This window comes from Bombina bombina, chromosome 6 (genome assembly GCF_027579735.1).
Source record: "Bombina bombina isolate aBomBom1 chromosome 6, aBomBom1.pri, whole genome shotgun sequence".
In the NCBI taxonomy this organism is placed as follows: Eukaryota; Metazoa; Chordata; class Amphibia; order Anura; family Bombinatoridae; genus Bombina; species Bombina bombina.
The window spans coordinates 775,648,387-775,671,307 of NC_069504.1; the positions used below are offsets into that span (position 1 = coordinate 775,648,387).

A 22,921-nucleotide genomic window follows, 5' to 3' on the forward strand; every position below is an offset into this window, starting at 1 on the left:
TTTGAACGATGGAACCTTGAGAAACTTGTTTAGGATCTTGAGATCTAAGATTGGTCTGAATGTTCCCTCTTTTTTGGGAACTACGAACAGATTGGAGTAGAACCCCATCCCTTGTTCTCCTAATGGAACAGGATGAATCACTCCCATTTTTAACAGGTCTTCTACACAATGTAAGAATGCCTGTTTTTTTATGTGGTCTGAAGACAATTGAGACCTGTGGAACCTCCCCCTTGGGGGAAGCCCCTTGAATTCCAGAAGATAACCTTGGGAGACTATTTCTAGCGCCCAAGGATCCAGAACATCTCTTGCCCAAGCCTGAGCGAAGAGAGAGAGTCTGCCCCCCACCAGATCCGGTCCCGGATCGGGGGCCAACATCTCATGCTGTCTTGGTAGCAGTGGCAGGTTTCTTGGCCTGCTTTCCTTTGTTCCAGCCTTGCATTGGTCTCCAGGCTGGCTTGGCTTGAGAAGTATTACCCTCTTGCTTAGAGGACGTAGCACTTGGGGCTGGTCCGTTTCTGCGAAAGGGACGAAAATTAGGTTTATTTTTGGCCTTGAAAGACCTATCCTGAGGAAGGGCGTGGCCCTTGCCCCCAGTGATATCAGAGATAATCTCTTTCAAGTCAGGGCCAAACAGCGTTTTCCCCTTGAAAGGAATGTTAAGCAATTTGTTCTTGGAAGACGCATCCGCTGACCAAGATTTTAACCAAAGCGCTCTGCGCGCCACAAAAAAGTGGCGTCTAGGGTGAAAGAATTAGCCAATTTGAGAGCACGAATCCTGTCCATAATCTCCTCATAAGAAGAAGAATTATTATTGAGCGCCTTTTCTAGCTCATCGAACCAGAAACACGCGGCTGTAGTGACAGGAACAATGCATGAAATTGGTTGTAGAAGGTAACCTTGCTGAACAAACATCTTTTTAAGCAAACCTTCTAATTTTTTATCCATAGGATCTTTGAAAGCACAACTATCTTCTATGGGTATAGTGGTGCGTTTGTTTAGAGTAGAAACCGCCCCCTCGACCTTGGGGACTGTCTGCCATAAGTCCTTTCTGGGGTCGACCATAGGAAACAATTTTTTAAATATGGGGGGAGGGACGAAAGGTATACCGGGCCTTTCCCATTCTTTATTTACAATGTCCGCCACCCGCTTGGGTATAGGAAAAGCTTCGGGGGGCCCCGGGACCTCTAGGAACTTGTCCATTTTACATAGTTTCTCTGGAATGACCAAATTCTCACAATCATCCAGAGTGGATAACACCTCCTTAAGCAGAGCGCGGAGATGTTCCAATTTAAATTTAAATGTAATCACATCAGGTTCAGCTTGTTGAGAAATTTTCCCTGAATCTGAAATTTCTCCCTCAGACAAAACCTCCCTGGCCCCCTCAGACTGGTGTAGGGGCCCTTCAGAACCAATATCATCAGCGTCCTCATGCTCTTCAGTATTTTCTAAAACAGAGCAGTCGCGCTTTCGCTGATAAGTGGGCATTTTGGCTAAAATGTTTTTGATAGAATTATCCATTACAGCCGTTAATTGTTGCATAGTAAGGAGTATTGGCGCGCTAGATGTACTAGGGGCCTCCTGTGTGGGCAAGACTGGTGTAGACGAAGGAGGGGATGATGCAGTACCATGCTTACTCCCCTCACTTGAGGAATCATCTTGGGCATCATTTTCTCTAAATTTTGTGTCACATAAATCACATCTATTTAAATGAGAAGGAACCTTGGCTTCCCCACATTCAGAACACAGTCTATCTGGTAGTTCAGACATGTTAAACAGGCAAAAACTTGATAACAAAGTACAAAAAACGTTTTAAAATAAACCGTTACTGTCACTTTAAATTTTAAACTGAACACACTTTATTACTGCAATTGCGAAAAAGTATGAAGGAATTGTTCAAAATTCACCAAAATTTCACCACAGTGTCTTAAAGCCTTAAAAGTATTGCACACCAAATTTGGAAGCTTTAACCCTTAAAATAACGGAACCGGAGCCGTTTTTATATTTAACCCCTTTACAGTCCCTGGTATCTGCTTTGCTGAGACCCAACCAAGCCCAAAGGGGAATACGATACCAAATGACGCCTTCAGAAAGTCTTTTCTATGTATCAGAGCTCCTCACACATGCATCTGCATGTCATGCTTCTCAAAAACAAGTGCGCAATACAGGCGCGAAAATGAGACTCTGCCTATGATTAGGGAAAGCCCCTAGAGAGTAAGGTGTCCAATACAGTGCCTGCCGGTTATTTTACAAAATTCCCAAGATTAAAATAATTCCTCAAGGCTATGGAGTATAAAATATGTTTATATATAAATCGATTTAGCCCAGAAAATGTCTACAGTCTTAAAAAGCCCTTGTGAAGCCCTTTTTTTCTTTCTGTAATAAAAATGGCTTACCGGATCCCATAGGGAAAATGACAGCTTCCAGCATTACATCGTCTTGTTAGAATGTGTCATACCTCAAGCAGCAAAAGTCTGCTCACTGTTCCCCCAACTGAAGTTAATTCCTCTCAATAGTCGTGTGTGGAAACAGCCATCGATTTTAGTAACGGTTGCTAAAATCATTTTCCTCTTACAAACAGAAATCTTCATCTCTTTTCTGTTTCAGAGTAAATAGTACATACCAGCACTATTTTAAAATAACAAACTCTTGATTGAATAATAAAAACTACAGTTAAACACTAAAAAACTCTAAGCCATCTCCGTGGAGATGTTGCCTGTACAACGGCAAAGAGAATGACTGGGGAAGGCGGAGCCTAGGAGGGATCATGTGACCAGCTTTGCTGGGCTCTTTGCCATTTCCTGTTGGGGAAGAGAATATCCCACAAGTAAGGATGACGCCGTGGACCGGACACACCTATGTTGGAGAAAGAACCTTTACACAAACAGGCGCAAGCTGGAGTAGGTAGACAACAGTCTACTTCTAAAGCTTTGGGGCTTGGTTAGGAGTCTGAAAATCAGTACAATGTTATAAAAAAAAAAAAAAAGTATAGTTTTGCTTATTTTCAAACACCTGCATGGGATATATAAATGGATAATCTACAAAACATTTAGGCAAAGAAAAATCTAGCATATAATTTCCCTTTAAATAGGGAAGTCTGCACTGCCAAGAAGATTGTTAATATACGATATATGGTTGCAGTTGTTATGCTAAGTTTAAAAAAAAAAATTGTGTCAACTGGATGCCATCCAAGTGTCCAACAACATATCTAAACTTGGTTACTGAAGAGTTTTGCACACTCCTATTACTGAATCTATGTGATAAGCATAAATTATGTCTCACCAACAGTGGTGAGATTGTGCTATTTCTGCATGTCTCAGTAACGAGGCAGCAAGCTTGTATCAGGCTCAGTGGGCTCTTATTGGATGCCTCAAAAATGAGCAGTCCAGTGATGCCCAATAAAGTGCCCCCATGGTCAAGTGACCAACGTGACAGCCAGGCACACTAATGACATTAAACATTTGGAGATGGTAATATAAAATGATAAACCGTATACAAAAAAAAAAAAATCTGCAATATACTTTCATTATTTGTTTTGTCCCTTTTTTCTGTACTTCCATTCTGAAATTGTGAGCTTTTCAGTTCCTGTTAGAAATAGAAGTACAGAACACAGTTATGTTTCACACAGCCATTGGCTGCACACTCTAGTGACCTATTTATAACTGTCCCTAATTGGCCACAGCAGAGAAGGTAACCCAAGTTACAACATGGCAGCTCCCATTGTTTTATAGACACTGAAACTTTACACTTATTTTGTCAATATTTAAACAGTTAATGAAACTTTTAGAAAAATACATCTACGTTATTCTCAGACTAATCTTTTCTTTGAATGCATCATTCTATATAGCATTTAGTGTTTAACCCTTTCGTGACAGGGTTAAAGTGCCTACATCGGAACACCTGTTCCGATGTAGACAAATTGAAATTACGCGATCGTGCATACGATCGCGAGATTTCAATTATTGGATCGCATCTGGGGGGCGTCCCTACAACCCTAGGAACGCCCTCCAGACCGCGATCAAGTCCTTGAAGCACAGAAGGCTTCAGGACAGCCGTTTGTTATGACGTTCTATTCCGTCATAACGGCTTTAAAGCCCAGTGTAAATATGACGGAATAGAACGGCATAACGGCGTTAAAAGGTTAATGACCATTTAAAAAATAACAAGCCATTGTTTGTAAACAATGGCTTGTCTTGACTCCTCCTCTACTCTCCCTTTCAGCACATGCCAATCAAATAGTTAAAATGTATTTATAAAGTGCAATTTTTTTATATAAATTTTAAAGGAAGATTAATGTTTATAATTATATTTAAATAAAGTGTTTATCTACCCTTCGCAATAAACGCCAAAACGCGTCAATTGTAAAGTGTCAAAATGCTTCTAGGCAAATACCCTGGTGTGTCTTAATTCTATAAATATTATACTTTTGTGTGGAGGTGTAATGCTACGTGTTGTATGTTAGAACAGGTGATGGATAAGTTCTGGTACCTAGTATCCACTATTGTAGGACCACTCAGCCTCACACCAAACCTTGGATTCACACAGATCTAACTTATAGGAATCCAGTTATGCTCATTGAACTGAGGGTCACTACTGCAGGGTACAGAGTGAATTCGGAGCTGTCACGCAACCAGTATATATGATAGATGGATATCAACAGATAAATAAGATAGAAATGTATCTACTGATAGATATGATGAATATTCCACAAGGTAACAAGTGTATGTAATTATGATAGAAGAGTCACAGATACACAGTAGGCAGATAACATATATAGAAGTCACACAGACTGCGTCATGCAAAATGCCATAGTGTAGCAAAGGGCAGAGAGTATAATCCCCAAATGTAATTGGAGTGGTATGATAGACTTGCAATGTTTGGGGATGAGTGAGTATGGAGACAATACAAGGTACAAAAAACAACCACAGTATGTATTATTTGGAGCTAATAACAAAACCTTGTCCAAAGTTGTTGATGTAGTTACTGTATATAAATGCAACAGTTGAGGTGATGGTGATAGACAGATAGTTATATTGGGATATGCAGATTGTAGATGATATAGCAGGTTCAAGTATTAATAAGCAGAAACAGTCACTTAGGTTAGTTCAAATTGAAACAGCAAGCATTATAAAGTCATGCAGAGTTCCCTATGAAGGCAGGCACACCCTTCAGACAGCAATAGCATCCAGGAAGCGCTGTTGACTTCAGGACAGCCAAACTACTAGGACGTTCTATTCCGCCCTAACGGCGCTGAAGCCCAGCGCCGTTTGGACGGAATAGAACGCCATAACGGCATTAAAAGGGACAGTCAACTCCCAAATGTTTATTGTTTAAAGAGATAGATAATCCCTTTATTACCGATTCCCCAGTTTTGCACAGCCAACATGGTTATATTATACTTTTTACCTCTGATTACCTAGTATCTAAGCCTCTTCTGACAGCCTCTTCTAACATGGCTATTTATTTATTTTGTATTGACTTGCATTTTAGCCAATAAGTGCTGTGTCATGCACATGACAGCACTAATTGGCTAAAATGCAAGTCAATAGATAATAGCCATGTTAGAAGAGGCTGTCGGAAGAGGCTTAAAGGGACACTGAATCACGAAAGAAATTTTGGTTACAGATTGATCATGAAATTTTAAGCAACTTTCTAATTTACTCCTATTTTCAATCGTTCTCTTGCTATCATTATTTGAAAAAGAAGGCATCTAAGCTTTTTTTTGGTTTCAGTACTCTGGACAGCACTTTTTATTGTTGGATGAATTTATTTATCCACCAATCAGCAAGGACAACCCAGGTTGTTCACCAAAAATGGGCCGGCATCTAAACTTACATTCTTGCATTTTAAATAAAGATACCAAGAGAACAAAGAAAATTTGATAATAGGAGTAAATTAGAAAGTTGCTTAAAATTTCATGCTCAATCTGAATCACAAAAGAAAAATTTTGGTTACAGTGTCCCTTTAAACAATAACAATTCCTATGTATTGTTATTTTATGTACCCATATAGGTTAATCACAAGAAACTCAATTTAGTCTTTAGGCTCATATGCTAATTTCTAAGCACTTGAAGGCCTGCTCTTATCTCAGTGCAGTTTTTTCACAGCTAGACTGTTAGTTCATGTGTGCCATATAGCTAACATAAATAACTCCATGGGAGTGAACACAATATGTCAGTTAAAATGCAAGTTTGTCAAAAGGACTGAGTGAAGGGGCAGTTTGCAGAGGCTTAGATAAGATGAGGTAATCAAAGAGGTAAACAAAGTATTAATATAACAGTGTTGGTCGTGCAAAACAGGTTGAATGAGTAATAAAACAGATAATTTATCTTTGTAAACAATAAAAATTCTGGAGTTGACTGTCCCTTTAACAACGTGGATAATTATGGTGAAACTAATATACAGCAAAAATGCCAAAATAGCCTCTACCTTTTTACCACGCAAACTATAAAAAAACCTTTGCGCTTAAAAAGGACAGTGCACTGTCAAGGGGCAGTAAAGTTAAAAATAATATTTTATGATTCAGATAGAGCATGTAATTTCAAAACAACTTTCCATTTTAGTTATATTATCTAATTTGCTTTGTTTTCTTAGCATCCTCTGTTGAAAACTTAAGCATACATAGAAATCTTGTTTTATGTGTCCCTTTAATGTTTTTCCAATGACTTATTATACAGAGTTTAAATGTATAGTAAATTGTTCATTTAGGTATATCTTTGTATATGAAATAGCTGTCTCTGCTAATTGAAACCATAACCTAATCAAATGGGCTGAACTTCTAGGGAGAGCAGACCTCATTAGCTTCTCTCAATATTTACACAAAATCCTCCTAATCTCATCTCTCCATACACAGCAAAACAAATACTTGAGAGAATAATAGAAAATGAACATCTTACCGTCTGTGTCAACACCCACTGGGAGTGTAATCTTTTCTAAAGCTTCTTGTTTACAAAGCTTTTCTATAACCAGTACATAAAAGGAATATGAAATCCAAAAAAATTTATTTTGTGATTCAGACCACGCATACAATAAAAAATTTTTTTAAAAAAGGGTTCCAATTTACATATTAAATTTGCTTTGTTCCCATGGTATTCATTGTTGAAAAAACATAACTTGGTAAGTGCCTGGAACACTTCTTAGCAGGAAATAGTGCAAATGGATAGCATTCTTGCAAAATTGCTGCCATACTGTGCACCAGACAGTGCATGCCGCTGGGATTATGTCCCTGCTTTTCACCAAAAGAAACAAACCGATAAAACTAAATTAAACAAAAATATTTAAACATTGTATACTTCATCTGAAACATGAAAAAACTATTGGGTTTCATGTCCCTGGGTATTGAAATATTCACTATAGGTGGGGGATACAAACAAAAACAGCTATTTTAAATGACGAAATAAAAAAGGTAAATAAGATCTGCAATTGAATACAATCCAGCAGGTAAAATGGAATCCCTAAGAACAAGAAAAAATAGGGGGGGGGCGCAGTACACAGTCCTTCTGAGGGGTTAATGCATCAAGCACTGTATTAAAGAACATAAAATAGCAAAATATTGTGCTATATATTTAGCACCAAAAAATGTATAACATTTGCCTTTTGATGTGTGTAGAACACACTATATCTTAGCCAAAAAATAATTAATATATAGTTTGCAACTTGTTGTTACAGCTTATAAATAGTGACATGTGCGATTTGTACACCTTCAGTGTGCTTTACTAGGCACCATATAGCCTAAATTCTAACCTTCAACTCTGTGACAATTGGTACCACATGCCTGTGTTGAAACGTTTACTATAAACATAGTCTAAACTGTGTGCTATATGGAAATTAAGTACCTAACCATGGGTACAAGACAGTTAATTAAGGTGTTCACATGTTACCAATATTCATCTATTCCTTTGTTATCTGAATGTACAACATAGGAATAACGTACTTCCTTATTGAAAATGATATGTTACTTTGGATGAGTAATGGATAATAGTTAATATATTGTTGCCATATACATCATACTCAATGTATCTATACATATCTGCAATTGTTGCTTACCTACATGGTAAATTGTTTTATTTTTCTCCAAGTCCTGTTAGTATAATTAGAGCATTTCTGTCCTTTAAAGTGAAGGTAAACTTTGGTGAATGAAAGCCCGTTTTTTAAAAAAAATATTAAAAACAGGGGCACTTTCATTCAAAGTTTACAAATTAGCCGTTTAATAAATCATTAAAAAGTAATAATAATAATAACCCATGTTCCAAACAGAAAATGCATAAATGTGAACAAGTCAAAAAGACTAGAAAATTGCATATATGTATCTTAAAGTGAAGGTAAACTTTGATGAATGAAAGCCCATTTTTAAAAATTACTATTAAAAACAGGGGCATTTTCATTCATCAAAGTTTACAAATCAGCCGTTTTGATTAAAAACGTACATTTTTTTTTCTTTTCACAGCCAGAGCAGCTTCCCCCTCCTGGAAATCCTCTCTTCACACATCAACAATGACTAATCCGGCTTCCTCCAATCACGGCTTTCCCCCCCAGGGTGGTTATTGCCTGAGGCCATGCTGTGATTGGAGGAAGAAAAATTAGTCATTGCTGATGTGTGAAGAGAGGATTTCCAGGAGGTGGAAGCTGCTTTGGCTGTGAAAAGAAAAAAAAAACAAATGTACATTTTTAATCAAAACGGCTGATTTGTAAACTTTGATGAATGAAAATGCCCCTGTTTTTAATAGTAATTTTTAAAAATGGGCTTTCATTCATCAAAGTTTACCTTCACTTTAAGATACATATATGCAATTTTCAAGTCTTTTTGACTTGTTCACATTTATGCATTTTCTGTTTGGAACATGGGTTATTATTATTATTACTTTTTTAAGGATTGTGATTTATTATAGTTTATCTTTACTATAATCTATACATGTGCTGCATCCTATTGCGGTAATAAGCACTATTTGACCCTGTGTATATGTTTACTTAACTGATACTTTATTATACGGTTATATGTACCTATACGGAAAACGGTGAATGGGCAAAATGAACCATGCCGCAATATGGTGCAACATCATCACTAAAGTTCACATCTCCCTGCTAGGTTGTATTTATCAACAGTGGTCTTTGTGTTTTTCACGCTAGCTTTGTTTTATTAGTGTTGAGCAACACAGCACTGTTCAATGATGTACCTATGTTCCAAACTAAACTAGTCTATGTATCACTTTAAGCATAATATCACTCATGCACCTGAATGTAATTGTGAATTGTTACCAGAGTATAAAGTAGAGGAGGAGGAGTGTATTCACCAACACTGACGAAGTGCCTGTCGGCATGAAACGCGTAGGATGTTTACTTGACCTGCTGTATCACGTATGATGTGTTGATGTTTACTTTGCAAAATAAATTGCACCGTTTGAAGACCACACAGACCATTTTCATCTTATGGAGTAGAACACACTATCTCTCACTGGCTATTAAAGGCTTGTCCATGCCTTCCAATAGTGGCTGTGATTGAAGTTCAAACCCGTCAGTGAGCAACTGATACTTCAGTTTAAAAGTGATGGTAAAGTTTCCAATTTGTATAATCAGATCTGGAATGGAAACAATATTTTACATGGACTTTCATTCATCCATTCTAATGAAGATACACTATAAAACATACTTTTTAATATAGCAATGAAATTCTAATACCCCATGCTTCGGGTAATTGACTGTTCTTTTACAAAAAAAAAAAAAAAAAAAAAAAAAATTGAGTGCAGTATGGCAACAGCATCGATTGTAGGTCAAAAACGTCAGCTCACAAAAAAAAATTAGGGTTGCACCGATACTTTTTTCAAATACTCACCGATACCAGTTACCAATACAGACTAATGATTTAAGATAGCTTCTTTATAATAATTATATACTGTATCTCAAAAGACATCTTGAAATAATAAACAGTTTTATTTGATTTTTGTCACAAAGTTCACAGAACATGCTTATAAATAAAAATATTACAATAAAATAATAATGACAAATAACAGCTGCAGCAGCTGGGGCTGGAAAGCTACAATTTAAAGGGGCGATTACTAGATGCAATTGGGTTGTAGGGTGCCTATATAATATCAATCTGACATTTGTACTTAATACAAAGTAATATAATTTAATTCTGAAAAATAGATTGGGGAAGGAGTGTCCCAGTAATCACAGTTGAGAAAAATGGGGCATTTGCATTCTACAGACTTAACAGAAAATAGGGCTGGTCTACATATTTTTCCAGGGCTTCTTTTTTTCCCAATCCAGCCCTGGCTAAGGATGTTCCCCAGAGTACAGTATGTTCTGAGCATAATTGTGCAAGATGAGAACTAGCAGTATAACAGGCAATCTAGCAATTAGAATAATTTTTCAAAAGTTAGTGTCAAGTTCTTATTAAGGAACAAAATCATCTCTGCATGTTCAGCTATAAGTCTGTTTTTGCTATCAGTAAGGATGTTTGATGTTAAGCTTAACAGTATTTCATTTTTCACACTACTGCATTGGTCAGAAAGATATTTTGGTCCATTAAATCTCAGTTTATTAACTGCCCAGTACTTCAGGGTTTTGTCTGAACGAGGTAAAGTGATCTCTCCCAGGTAGTCTTCAACTTGCTTTTATTTGTATTATTGTACGTCAGAGCAGTGCTCCAAAAGCTGCTACTATACAGTTGTATAGTAGCAGCTTTTGGAGCACTGCTCTGACGTACAATAATACAAATAACAGCAATTTGTATTGGCAGAACAGAAGTAAACAATTTTTAGTTAAGTTTCCACTCCAGCTTAAAATGAAATGGGAACATGCAGTTTGAAAAACGCTACAAGATGGTGAATAGGTAGGAAGTTGAGGTATCGGTTTAAGTATATTTCATCGCTATATTAAAATGGTAAAGTTTCCAATTCATATAATCAGATCCGGAAAGAAACAATATTTTAGATGGACTTTAATTCATCCATTCTGATAAAGATACTCTATGTAACTTATTAGAATGGATGAATTAAAGTCCATCTAAAATATTGTTTCATTCCGGATCCGACTATATGAATTGGAAACGTTATACTCACTTTAACATCATTTTAGACTAGTTTCAGGGTAACATTGTATCTTTTTAAAAACTTTTTTTTTTTTTTTTTTATATATATGTGAAACTACTTAAAAGGGACACTGAACCCATTTTTTTTTCCTTTCGTGATTCAGATAGAGCATGAAATTTTAAGCAACTTTCTAATTTACTCCTATTATCAAATTGTATTTATTCTCTTGGTATCTTTATTTGAAATGCAAGAATGTAAGTTTAGATGCCGGCCCATTTTTGGTGAACAACCCGAGTTATCCTTGCTGATTGGTGGATAAATTCATCCAACAATAAAAAAGTGCTGTCCAGAGTACTGAACAAAAAAAAAAAAAAGAAAGAAAAAAAAAGCTTAGATGTCTTCTTTTTCAAATAAAGATAGCAAGAGAACGAAGAAAAATTGATAATAGGAGTAAATTAGAAAGATGCTTAAAATTGCATGCTCTATCTGAATCACGAAAGAAAAAAAAAATTGGGTTCAGTGTCCCTTTAAATCTCAGAACATTTTCACTTTCTGCGATGAGCTTTTTTTTTTTTTAATGGAAAATTTTTCTGCAGGTTATTTTAAAATAAAATAAAATTTTAAATTAGGCAGTAACACTAAAGCACCAGTTCAATTGCAATGTGTTGATTAAATGGAGAATAAAGCAATTGTAAACGTTTTATAATATATTGCAACAGTTGAAAATTGAATTGCAAATTAGCTGCAGACAAAAAAAAATGTAATTGTAAAATGTCTCTTGAATAACTTTGTTTCCTTTTCTCTTGATCTAACAGACATGTAGTAATAAAAAGGTGCATTGCTCATAAGAATCTCACTTAGAAAACACAGCTTTGCAGACTGGGAAAAGTTAGGGGACAGAGAGCCAGTTAATACTGCATATTTGACTTTTCACTTCAAACAGCACTTTGCTGTGGATGCGCTGTGTTAAGGAAAACTTACACAGTGCTGCCAGAGCATAGCTCTTTTTGAAGAGAACAAACAGCCTAATGTGGAGCAGCGCTGCAAGGTTAAAGCAGTAACAGTTCCTGCATGTGTCCTGTTCTTTCTGCAGACATGCTGCATTTTCTGAGATGACATCTCAGATCACTGTATGTTCTGCCTTGAGGTAATCATATTTCATTGCTGCCTTTTCATAGGGATAAAAAATAATTTTTAAATGCAATGGCTCCAAGGGAACCTCAAAGGGGAATGTGGACGAAGCCCTGTGATGGCACTAACCATGATATGAATGAGTATGCAAATTAGTGCACACTATTAAATATTTTCGAAGTTGTCAGATCTGGAGAGTACAGCTAAGTATGTGTGTTCTTGGCTGTAATCAATGTATTCTGTGGCCAGCAGCACTCATGCAGGAATATCCGAATATCATCCTGAGGTAACTGACCATTAAAAGGGACATTATACACTCATTTTTTTTTCTTTGCATAAATGTTTTGTAGATGATCCATTTGTATAGGTTTTGCTTATTTTTAAATAACATTGCTCTGATTGTCAGACTCCTAACTGAGCACCAAAGTTTTATGAGAATACTGTCAGATATCTACTCCAGCTTGCTCCTGTTTGTGTAAAGGGTCTTTTCATATGCAAAAGAAGGGGGAGGGGGGAGTGTCTTATTTCCCACGCACAGTGGCCTTTCCAGCTACTTTTTCAACAGAGCTAAACTGGGAGCTTCTAAGTAAGTTTTTAAACAGTTTTATACTGGATTTTTATATCAGTATCTGTGCATCTTATTCTTTATAGTAGTGTCTATTACATGCAGTTATATGAAAATTAGTGTATACTTGTATACTGTCCCTTTAAGTACAGTATAATGGCATAATAAACAAGTGCAAAATAGCAATACAATAGCACTTACCCTGAATTTCAAATAAGCCGATTTGTTTTTCAGACAAATTTCAAAATTTAAAAATGTTCCCACCTCCTGTATCATGTGACAGCTATAAGCCAATCACAATCACATACTATGAACTCGTTACTTGCTCAGTAGGAGCTGGTGCCTCAGAAAGAGTGCATATAAATAGATTGTGCATATTTTTATAAAGGAAACTAATTGGAAAGTGTTGTGTTTTTTTATTTATTATTATTATTGCATAATCTCTCTTTTCCTCAGTATACACATAATAGATGAACCAATGGGAGATACTTTGAAACAAACTAGAACATACAAGCCCATACCATTAACGGGGTTATCTCTAGATATCAGGGGAAAAAAATGGATAATATTAAAAGGTAAATAAAACTCCAGGTCCAGAAGGAAAACACACAAGGGATTTAAAAGGTAATTTAGCACTGTTATAGCCAAAGACTCATCCTCAGGCATAGTACCCCAGGACTGGTGTAAAGATGATATGGTGCGTCTTTAAAAAAGGGAAACAGAACTGATCCCGAAAGCTATAGACTACTTAGTCTGACATTGATAGTGAGGACAATATATTTATGAGTATATTCATGTAACCAAAATTAGTTTGAATCAGCATGGTTTTATGAGAAATAGATCATGTCAAACTAATAACTATATTAAATAAGGAAGTAAAAATATACATAAAGGGGAATCAGTTGATGTGATATACTTAGATTTCCCAAAGGCATTTAATTCAGTGCCACATGAGAGATTAATGTACGAAATTAAGGGACTGGGAATAGCTAAAAAGGTTAGCTCATAGATAAATAACTGGATAAAAGATAGAGAGCAACGAGTAATTGGAAACGAAGAATACTCTGATTGGACAAAGGTGATCAGTGGCGTCCCCCAGGGATCAGAACTGGGCCCTGTTCCATTTAATATTTGACGAATGACTTGGAGCAAGGATTATATAGCAACATCTCTATTTTTGCAGATCAAAAAAAAAATAAAAAAAAATTAGGGTCATTAGGTCAGTGCAGGATGAAATGGCTTTACAATGGGATTTACACAAATTAAAAGAATGGATCAGGTAAATGTAAAATTGTAGATTTAATACTGGAAAATGTAAGGCTCTACATTTTGGAAGTAAATATAAGCTAACAACCTATTATTTAAATGGAACTAGACTTAGCAAAACAGGAGTAAATGGAATTTGAGTGTAGTAATAGATAACCAGCTAAAGATGAGTTCACAATGCAGGGCAGTGGCTTCTAAGGTTAAAGGACCAGTCAACACAGTATATTTGCATAATCAACCAATGCAAGATAACAGGACAATGCAATAGCACTTAGTCTGAACTTTAAATGAGAAGTTTTTTTTTCTGACAATTTTAAAAGTTATGACTTTTTCCACTCCCCCTGTACCAAGCGACAGTGATCAGCCAGTCACAAATGCATACACGTACCATGTGACAGCCATCTGCCATTCACAAATGCATACACACTTATTCTTGCACATGCTCAGTAGGAGCTGGTGACTCAAAAAGTTTAAATATAAAAAGACTGTGCACATTTTGTTGATGGAAGTAAATTGGAAAGTTGTTTAAAATGACATGCTCTATCTGAATAGTGAAAGTTTAACATTTATGTTCGGTAGGAAAGCATAATTCTGTCACTATATAAATTCCTGGTAAGACCTCGCCTTGAGTATGGAGTGCAATTCTGGGGACCAATCTAAAAAAAAGCCATTACAGATAGAGAATTTATGCTACGAGGAGAGCTTCACCAAACTGGGCCTGTTTTCTCTATAAAAAGGTACTTGAGAGGCAATATGATTATGTTGTATAAATATATTGAAGGCCCATATACAGAGATGGTGGAAGCTCTGTATATCCCAAGAAAATAGTTTGTGACAACAGGTTACAATTTAATGGGTCAGGAATCCCCCAAACTATTTCATGATTTGGATAGATCATACAATTTTAAAACAACTTTTCAATGTACTTCTATTATACAATTTTCTTAATTCTCTTGTTATTCTTTGCTGAAGAAACAGCATTGCACTACTGGCAGATAGCTGAACACAACTAGATAGTCAATCACAAGAGACAAATGTGTGTAGGCACCAATCAACAGCTAGCTCCCACTAATGTATGATGTGTGTATTCTTTTTCAACAAGGGATACTAAGAGAACAAAGCACATTTGAAAAAATAAGTGAGATTAAAAAAAAAAAGTGTCTTAAAATTACTTGCTCTGAATCCTGCAAGTTTATTTTTGACTTTCATATCTCTTTAAGGCTGGAGAAAAGGAGATTCAATCACCAGCAACTTAAACATATTTTCTCTGTAAGAGCAATTACATTGTGGAACTCATTACCTAAGGAGGTAGTAAATGATAATACCTTAAATACATTTAAAATTAGGATACATTTCTGGTTAGAAACAGAATTCAGGGATATGATTGCTGGTGTTAAATTGGCCACCTTTTAAATATATGATTAATTTAAGGTCAACTGGAGCTCTTATTGTAGATAATTAAGATATGTGTAGGTTAAACTCAATGGACTTCTGTCTTTTTTTCAGCCTCGTCCACTATGTTACTATGTAAATCGGGAATGTTTAATTTAGACTTTAGTGTCCCTTAATGAGGGAATTTCTCAGAGCTAAGTGTATATGCATTACTGTGCCAAATATCTGATGAACATCAAAAAAGCTTTTATTGATCTAAGGCAGTTTATTATTTTTTTCACTGGACTGAGTTTATTGCAGGTTTCTCAAAATCAGTTTGCCCTGTTGTAAAACTATCAGGCTGTTGATAGACAACAGGTATTACCAACTACACGTCCCTAATACAATTTAAGACAAACTAGCATCTCAGGAAAACTTTGAAATTATTTTATGTTACTGGGTGACAAAATATGACACATATGTCTCGTATCAAAATAACCCCCATGGTTCCATAATGTGATTGATCATAAGTATTGTTACTGAATGTACTTGATTTATAAAAAAAGTGATCTATTATTTTTAGCCAGGTCTTGAGAGCTGGTTATGACCAGCCATAAAATGGATGGCTACCTTGCCCCTTCACTGAAAGGGGAATGGAAACAAAAAAAAATATTTTTTTTTCCATCATTCAGATAGAGCAGTGTTTTTCAACCAGTGTGCCGTGGCACACTAGTGTGCCGTTAGAGATCCTCAGGTGTGCCACGGCAGACTGACAACAGTTTGACATTTTTTAAACTTTGCTTGTTTTTTACTCCCAGTGCAGGGGTAGTTTGTAGGAGGCATGGCATAACAGCACAATACATACAGTATGTGTATATATATATGCTGTATTAGGCTACAATGTGTGTTTTTTTTTAAATTTTGGGATGGTGGTGTGCCACAGGATTTTTTAATGTAAAAAAGTGTGCCACGGCAAAAAAAAGGTTAAAAATCACTGAGATAGAGAATATAATTTTAAACAAGTTTCCAATGTACTTTTATAATCAAATTTGCTTAGTTCTCGGTATCCTTTGTTGAAGCAGCAATGCATTACTGGATGCTAGTTAACACATTGAGTGAGACAATAACATGAGGCATATAAGTGCTGCCAGCAATCAGCAGCTCCTGAGCCTACCTAGGTAAGTAGGTATCCTTTTTAGCAAAGAATACAAAGAGAACAAAACAAATCAGATAATAGAGCATATGATTTTAAACAACTTTCCAAATTACTTCTATTTAAATCATAAAAGACATAATTTGAGTTCCATATGCAAATAACCAGAGACAAAAAAAAAAAGGGACATGAAACGTAAATGTTTTCTTTCATGATTCAAACAGAACATACCATTTTAAACCACTTTCGAATTTACTTCTATTATTAAAATTTGCTTCATTCTCTTGGTATCCTTTGTTGAATGAGCAGTAATGCACTACTGGGAGCTAGCTATACTTTTCAACAAAGGATACAAATTAAATTGGAAAGTTATTTAAAAATACATGCTCTATCTGAATTATAAAAGATAAAATTAGGTTTCATGCTCCTTTAAATGTTGATTTTGACTAGAAACCCATTTTACACAAAAGGCAATGGGTAACTGCATAAATAATCATTTACTTCCAACCTCCTTTGTAACTGAAACTGCTGTTACAAGTAATTGGTTCTATTATTTTACCCTTCTCATTTTTTAAATCTCTTTGCAATTAGCAATTTTGTTTGTTCATTTTTTTTTTTTTTTTACATCTAAATACAAAGTGAATTTTCTTTATAATAAATATTCCTTTATTAAGTTTTTGCCTTTGTCTAATAACTGAACTAAGTTACCAAAGACACAGTTATGACATATTGTGTATTTGGTTATTTTCTAGGTCTAGTACAATCTGGTGGAAATCTCAACAGCAAGTCTGGCAAGAAAAAGTAGGTTATTTTAACATAGGAACACATTTATTCAAAATAACTAAATGATACATTTTAAATCCACTCTTGATACAAGCATAACACATTGTCCATATCTACCCTAAAGAACCAAAATATTTATAAAAACAAAGAAAACTAATGGAGACTTTGGCATAAAGTGAGAAATCTAAATTAAAATAAATTAAAATAAGAGAGTGTTATTAGAACACTTTCTATAATAAAAAGCCTCAGGTGATGGATATTACCCTTTTGATTTATTAAAAATACAGAAATAGCATCAAACACACACCTATCCATACGTGTATGTAACAGGGTTGCCACCTAGCTGGTGTGTTAGCAATTAATTTTAATGTCTAGGCCAAAGCAAGGAATGAGGTAAGATTTCCTATGAGTGAATCAGTTTTAAAATGCTGTATCTTTTAAAAAGGGACAGTAAAAAACTTGTAATTACAAGACATTTCTGTTTTGCTGCTATAGAACATCATATCACCCAATTCATAACATTTTTAAAACAAAATGAACATCCTTTTTACTGCAATTATTTATTAATGGACAAATTCCAATCTAGGCTTTAAGCAAGGCAAGTCCTGATCATAAAGTTGGTATAAAGAAAATGGTTTTACAATTTTCTGAGAAATCCAATTAGAGATATATATGTAGCAGAGTTTGCTTTGGAAAGTCAGCAGGGAGTATTCCAAGTTCTGATAATTAGAAATTGTCAGTTTGCTGAGCTAAATTACATGAAAGGGGGTCAAACTAAATAAAAATTATATATATATATATATATATATATATATATATATATATATATATATATATATATATATATATATATATATATATATATATATATATAAATAAAAGTGAATTGCAAAGTTGTTCCAATATGCATAACTAAACATTTTATATATAAAAAAAAAATTCAAGGCGTTAACTGTGCCTTTGAAAAAACAGAAAAAATGGATAGCTTGTGTAATTTATTTTTTTGTTTTGTTTTTAATTATGCATTAGGGGAAAAACCTTAGCAAATAATTTACCTAAGAGCAATACTGGCATCTAATTTCTAGAGGGGAACAAAGCAGTGATGTGGCAACAGCAAGCAGTAGACAGATGTTTATGTAAAATAAGTTAAAAAGGAAATGAGACCCAATTTTTTTTCTCTTTTGCAATTCAGACAGAGCATGCACTTTTAGGCAACTTTCTAATTTACCCCTATTAATAGGTTTTTCTTCATTCTTTTGTTATCTTTATTTGAAAAGCAGGAGCGTAAAGTATAGGAGCTGGCCCATTTTTGGTTCAGCGCCTAGGTAGGACTTGCTGATTGGTGGCTAAATATTGTAAAGTCACTGATGTCAAGTGACTCTTGGCAAAATAAACATAAAACAAAAATTTGAGTTTTTAGACAGCTATACAATGTATATATAAATACTTAGAAATATAAAGTGTCATTTTTTTCTCCATTTAGAAGCCAACAACATATATTTCAAACATAAGACTTGATGGCATTCTTAACTATACCAGAACATAATAAAGAAACAGAAAAAAGACTCCCAGGAGATAAAACAGGAAAATAATCAGGAGGCACCATAATTAAAAGTCGCCTTACCTATTATTTCTCAAAATAGAAACACTGATGATCAGTCACAAACATTCTCACCAAGGTCACAGTTCACCATTAAAAATAAAATTAACAAACATAAAAAAAAATATATGATCAGAATGTCCTAGAAGCATAAAAGAATTCTGTGTTTTTAAAGAGATCAAAAACGAAATCTGTAGATAAAATGAGTTCATTGTATCCACAATGCAACCTAGAAATATGTCTACATAACTTGGCATTTGGTCTCTTAGTATAAAATATACAGAGTGAGTAACAGAAGGTAGGTGATTTACGATTTTCTATTTTTCAGCAATTATAGTGTGATATTTTTATGAATAGCTGTATCTTTCCACTCAAGTAAACCAACATTTTAAATAGCTCTACATTTTACATTATTTAAAAACATAATCAAATTAACAAAAATTGTACTCCTGGAATATAAAAATGCCACACATATATACATATATATTTTTCTTAAACTAAATATTTACCTGTTTAAGATGTGTAGGTCCTTGGTGCTATTTATGATGGGATCCTTTTCTTGAAAAGAAGAAATCATAAACACGATGACCCAGACAAAGAGACAAACTACATTGCGTTTTTTTTAAAAAAAAAAAAAGAAAAATACTTTTTTAGAGCCTTTTTAAATCACCCTTATTGATAACGTTCCTTCAAAAACGATTAAAATGTTCAGTTTTGTTAGTATCCCATTATAACGGAAAAAGAAAGTCCTTTCGAAAGGAACTGAAGAATGTAATAATTTAAACCATCTGGCACTGGAGGAAGGAAAAAAAATGCGGACCTTTAAAAACACCTTGAGAAATCCAGATACGGAAAAAGTCCGAGATTTTTAAAACAGGTCTATAATTGTACGTGCTTCCCTCCGATTAATGTTTCCATTAAAAAAAATACGTTTTGTCGCAATTAAAATACATTTTTCCTCGTTTTAAATCTGCTTGAAACTACTTTTTTTTCTCTTTCAAGTGTGCAGGACTTCTTAAGCATGGAGAAATGAGCCAGTTCCTATTCAGGATTAACAATACAGAGCAATCCCATCCCCCATGTTCCATACAAGAATTCGCTACCCCTCCCAAGCAGAGTTCATTTAGAAAAAAAAAAATCCCTCCCACCATCTCAGATTTCTCCCTTTGCATACTGGGTTTTGTAGTTTACATAACGTTCAATTTCCTCAAGTATGTGAGGTTAAGATTTTTTTCCCCCTAAATGTAAATGTTTGGCTGCAATGGTGGTAATAACCAAATACTTGTTTTTGTTTTTTTGTGCCATTGTCTTCTATTTTAAAGTGCGTACTCGAAGGGTTTCATAGAGTCGTGTATTACTTGTACAGATGTATTGTAATATATTCGTTTGGATGTGTTATAAAAAAATAAAAATACCGCTGGGAGCTGCTTACTCACACGTAAATCACGCCTACGTATATAAAGGTCCTGAAAGAGTTATATATCACAAAGGTAAGAATTAGCCATTTACTAACGGTACATATTACGTTGCATTTTTCCTCATAGATGCATTACAAATTGTTAACCCATGTTCGCCTCGCATTCTCCTTTTAAAAAATAATCCCAAATTCCCTGAAAATCTTATGTTGTGCTTGGGTAAGTTGTGGTCAAGTGAGTTTTATTTATGTGGGCGTCAAATTAAAGATGTGTATGACAAAAAAAAATGTGTGTTTGGATTAATCATTTCCATGTTTAAAAAAAAAGTTTTTTTTTTATTTAATATAAAATGAAATACTACTAGTATTCATTCTTACATTACCTGCCCGGAAGTGGCACTTAGGCAGTGTTCTAACCAATGTACTGTGGCCATTGCCACAAAACGACGATAGCAGCGACATAGACATGTTGGAAGAGCCAGGTCACTCCCTGGAAACCAGGGTATTAGCCATTATTGGTGAAGATGCAGATGGAAAAGTGAACAGACCTCCCGACTTGTGACAATCCCCCAAGGTATGCATTTGATTACTGTAACTAGCACTTAGACTAGCCTGCTACATAGGTATGGACCATATTATTTACATTAAAGGAATATGAAACCCAATCCCCCCCCCCCCCATTATTCAGATAGACCATGCAATTTTCAGCAACTTTCTAATTTACTTCTATTATTTTTTTTTTCATTCTCTTGGTATCTTTATTTTAAAAAAAAAAAAAAAAAGCAGGAATGTAAGCTAAGGAACCGGACCATTTTTGGTTCAGAACCTGGGTAGCGCTGCTGAGTGGTGGCTAAATGTAGCCACCAATCACCGAGCGCTACACTAAGTTTTACATTCCTGCTTTTTCAAATAAAGATACCAAGCGAAGACAGAAAAATTGATAATAGAATTAAAGGGACACTGAACCCAAATGTTTTCTTTTGTGATTCAGATAGAGCATAACATTTTAAGCAACTTTCTAATTTACTCCTATTATCAAATTTTCTTTATTCTCTTGGTATCTTTATTTGAAATCCAAAAATGTAAGTTTAGATGGCGGACAATTTTTGGTGAACTTCTTGCTGATTGGTGGATAAATTCACCCACCAATAAAAACGTGCTGTCCAGAGGTCTGAACCAAACAAAAAGCTTAGATGCCTTCTTTTTTTCAAATAAAGATAGCAAGAGAACGAAAAAAATATATAATAGGAGTAAATTAGAAAGTTGCTTAAAATTGCATGCTCTATCTGAATCACAAAATAAAAAATTTGGGCTCAGTGTCCCTTTAAATTAGAAAGTTGCTTACAATTGCATGCTCTATCTGAATCATGAAAGAAAAAAAAATGGGTTTCATATTCCTTTAAGTCATCAATTTGAATATGAAGAGACTATATTATTTTACTTTCTTAAAGGGACATACTAGTCATACGTTAAATCACTTGCAACTGATGCAGTATAACTGTAAAAAGCTGGCAGGAAAATATCACCTAAGCATCTCTATGTAAAAAAGAAAGATATTTTACCTCACAATCTCCTCAGCTCAGCAGAGTAAGTTCTGTGTAAAAAGTTATAATTCAGCTTTCCAGCTGCAGGTAAAAAAAAATGAAGAATTGAACAGCAACTAATCAGCATCAGCAGTGCTGAGGTCATGAATTCTTTTACTGTGATCTCATGAGATTTGACTTAACTCTCATGAGATTTCATAGTAAACTTCCTTACACTGAATAGGGAAATAAGATGAGTGTGCATGAAAGCTCGCTCCTTCCGCTGTCCCGGGACAGACATACTGATTTGCTGCTTAGAAATCCTTTACAATGGGATGTGGCTATCGAGAAACTTTTGAGGTAAAACAGCATTCTTTTTTACATAGAGATGTTCAGGTGATATTTTCTAGTCAGCTTTTTACAGCTATGCTGCATCACTTTCAAGTGTTTAAACATTTGGGTATTATGGCTCTTTAATACATATTCTCATGCAAAGATGTAATATAAGATTGAAAATGAAGATTTATAAAAAATATTACATTTTAATATTTTATTCCCTCCACAGAACACACAGATCGATGATGATGACCATCAGTCACACAAGCATAACAGAGAGACGCATAAAAACTGGTTGATTTAGCATGAGTAAGATTAACATAGTAGTTAAGATTGAAAGAGTAACACAAATCCATTGAGTTTAGGGCTGGGCGATATGGGCAAAAAAAAACGCGATTGCGATTTAATCGCGAGTTTCTTATAAATGACTATAACACCTTCATTTTGCATTAAAAAGTTTATTTAACACTACAGAATCTTAATGTACATGTTTCTCAATGTCCAATACACTCTTGGAGCATAAAAATACAAAACAAAAAATAGTGAAAATAAAATTTGCTGCCTGTGATGTGATTAAATAGTAGCCACTAGCCAGTTATTAGGTCTTATGACACACAACATTGTCATGTTTTCTTGGACAGTCATTCTAACTGTGGACAGTGGTATGATTAACAAATGAAGCAGTGTAAGCCACATACACACAATGAGATATATATATATATATATATATATACACACATATATAATATACA

General features: G+C 34.8%; 1 protein-coding gene and 1 long non-coding RNA gene across 2 annotated transcripts in view; one reads left to right on the top strand and one right to left on the bottom strand.

Moving 5' to 3' along the window:
* Positions 1-19,965, bottom strand: part of FGFR1 (fibroblast growth factor receptor 1) — a gene marked incomplete in the record, with an annotated part of 409,849 nt that extends 389,884 nt beyond the window's left edge. The window contains 1 exon segment of the mRNA XM_053718078.1: positions 19,406-19,965.
* Positions 19,966-20,715: 750 nt separating this feature from the next.
* LOC128662259 (uncharacterized) lies at positions 20,716-22,645 on the top strand. Its single transcript, XR_008402731.1, has 2 exons — positions 20,716-20,884; positions 22,399-22,645. It is a non-coding gene; the product is annotated as an uncharacterized LOC128662259 (long non-coding RNA).
* Positions 22,646-22,921: the final 276 nt, after the last annotated feature.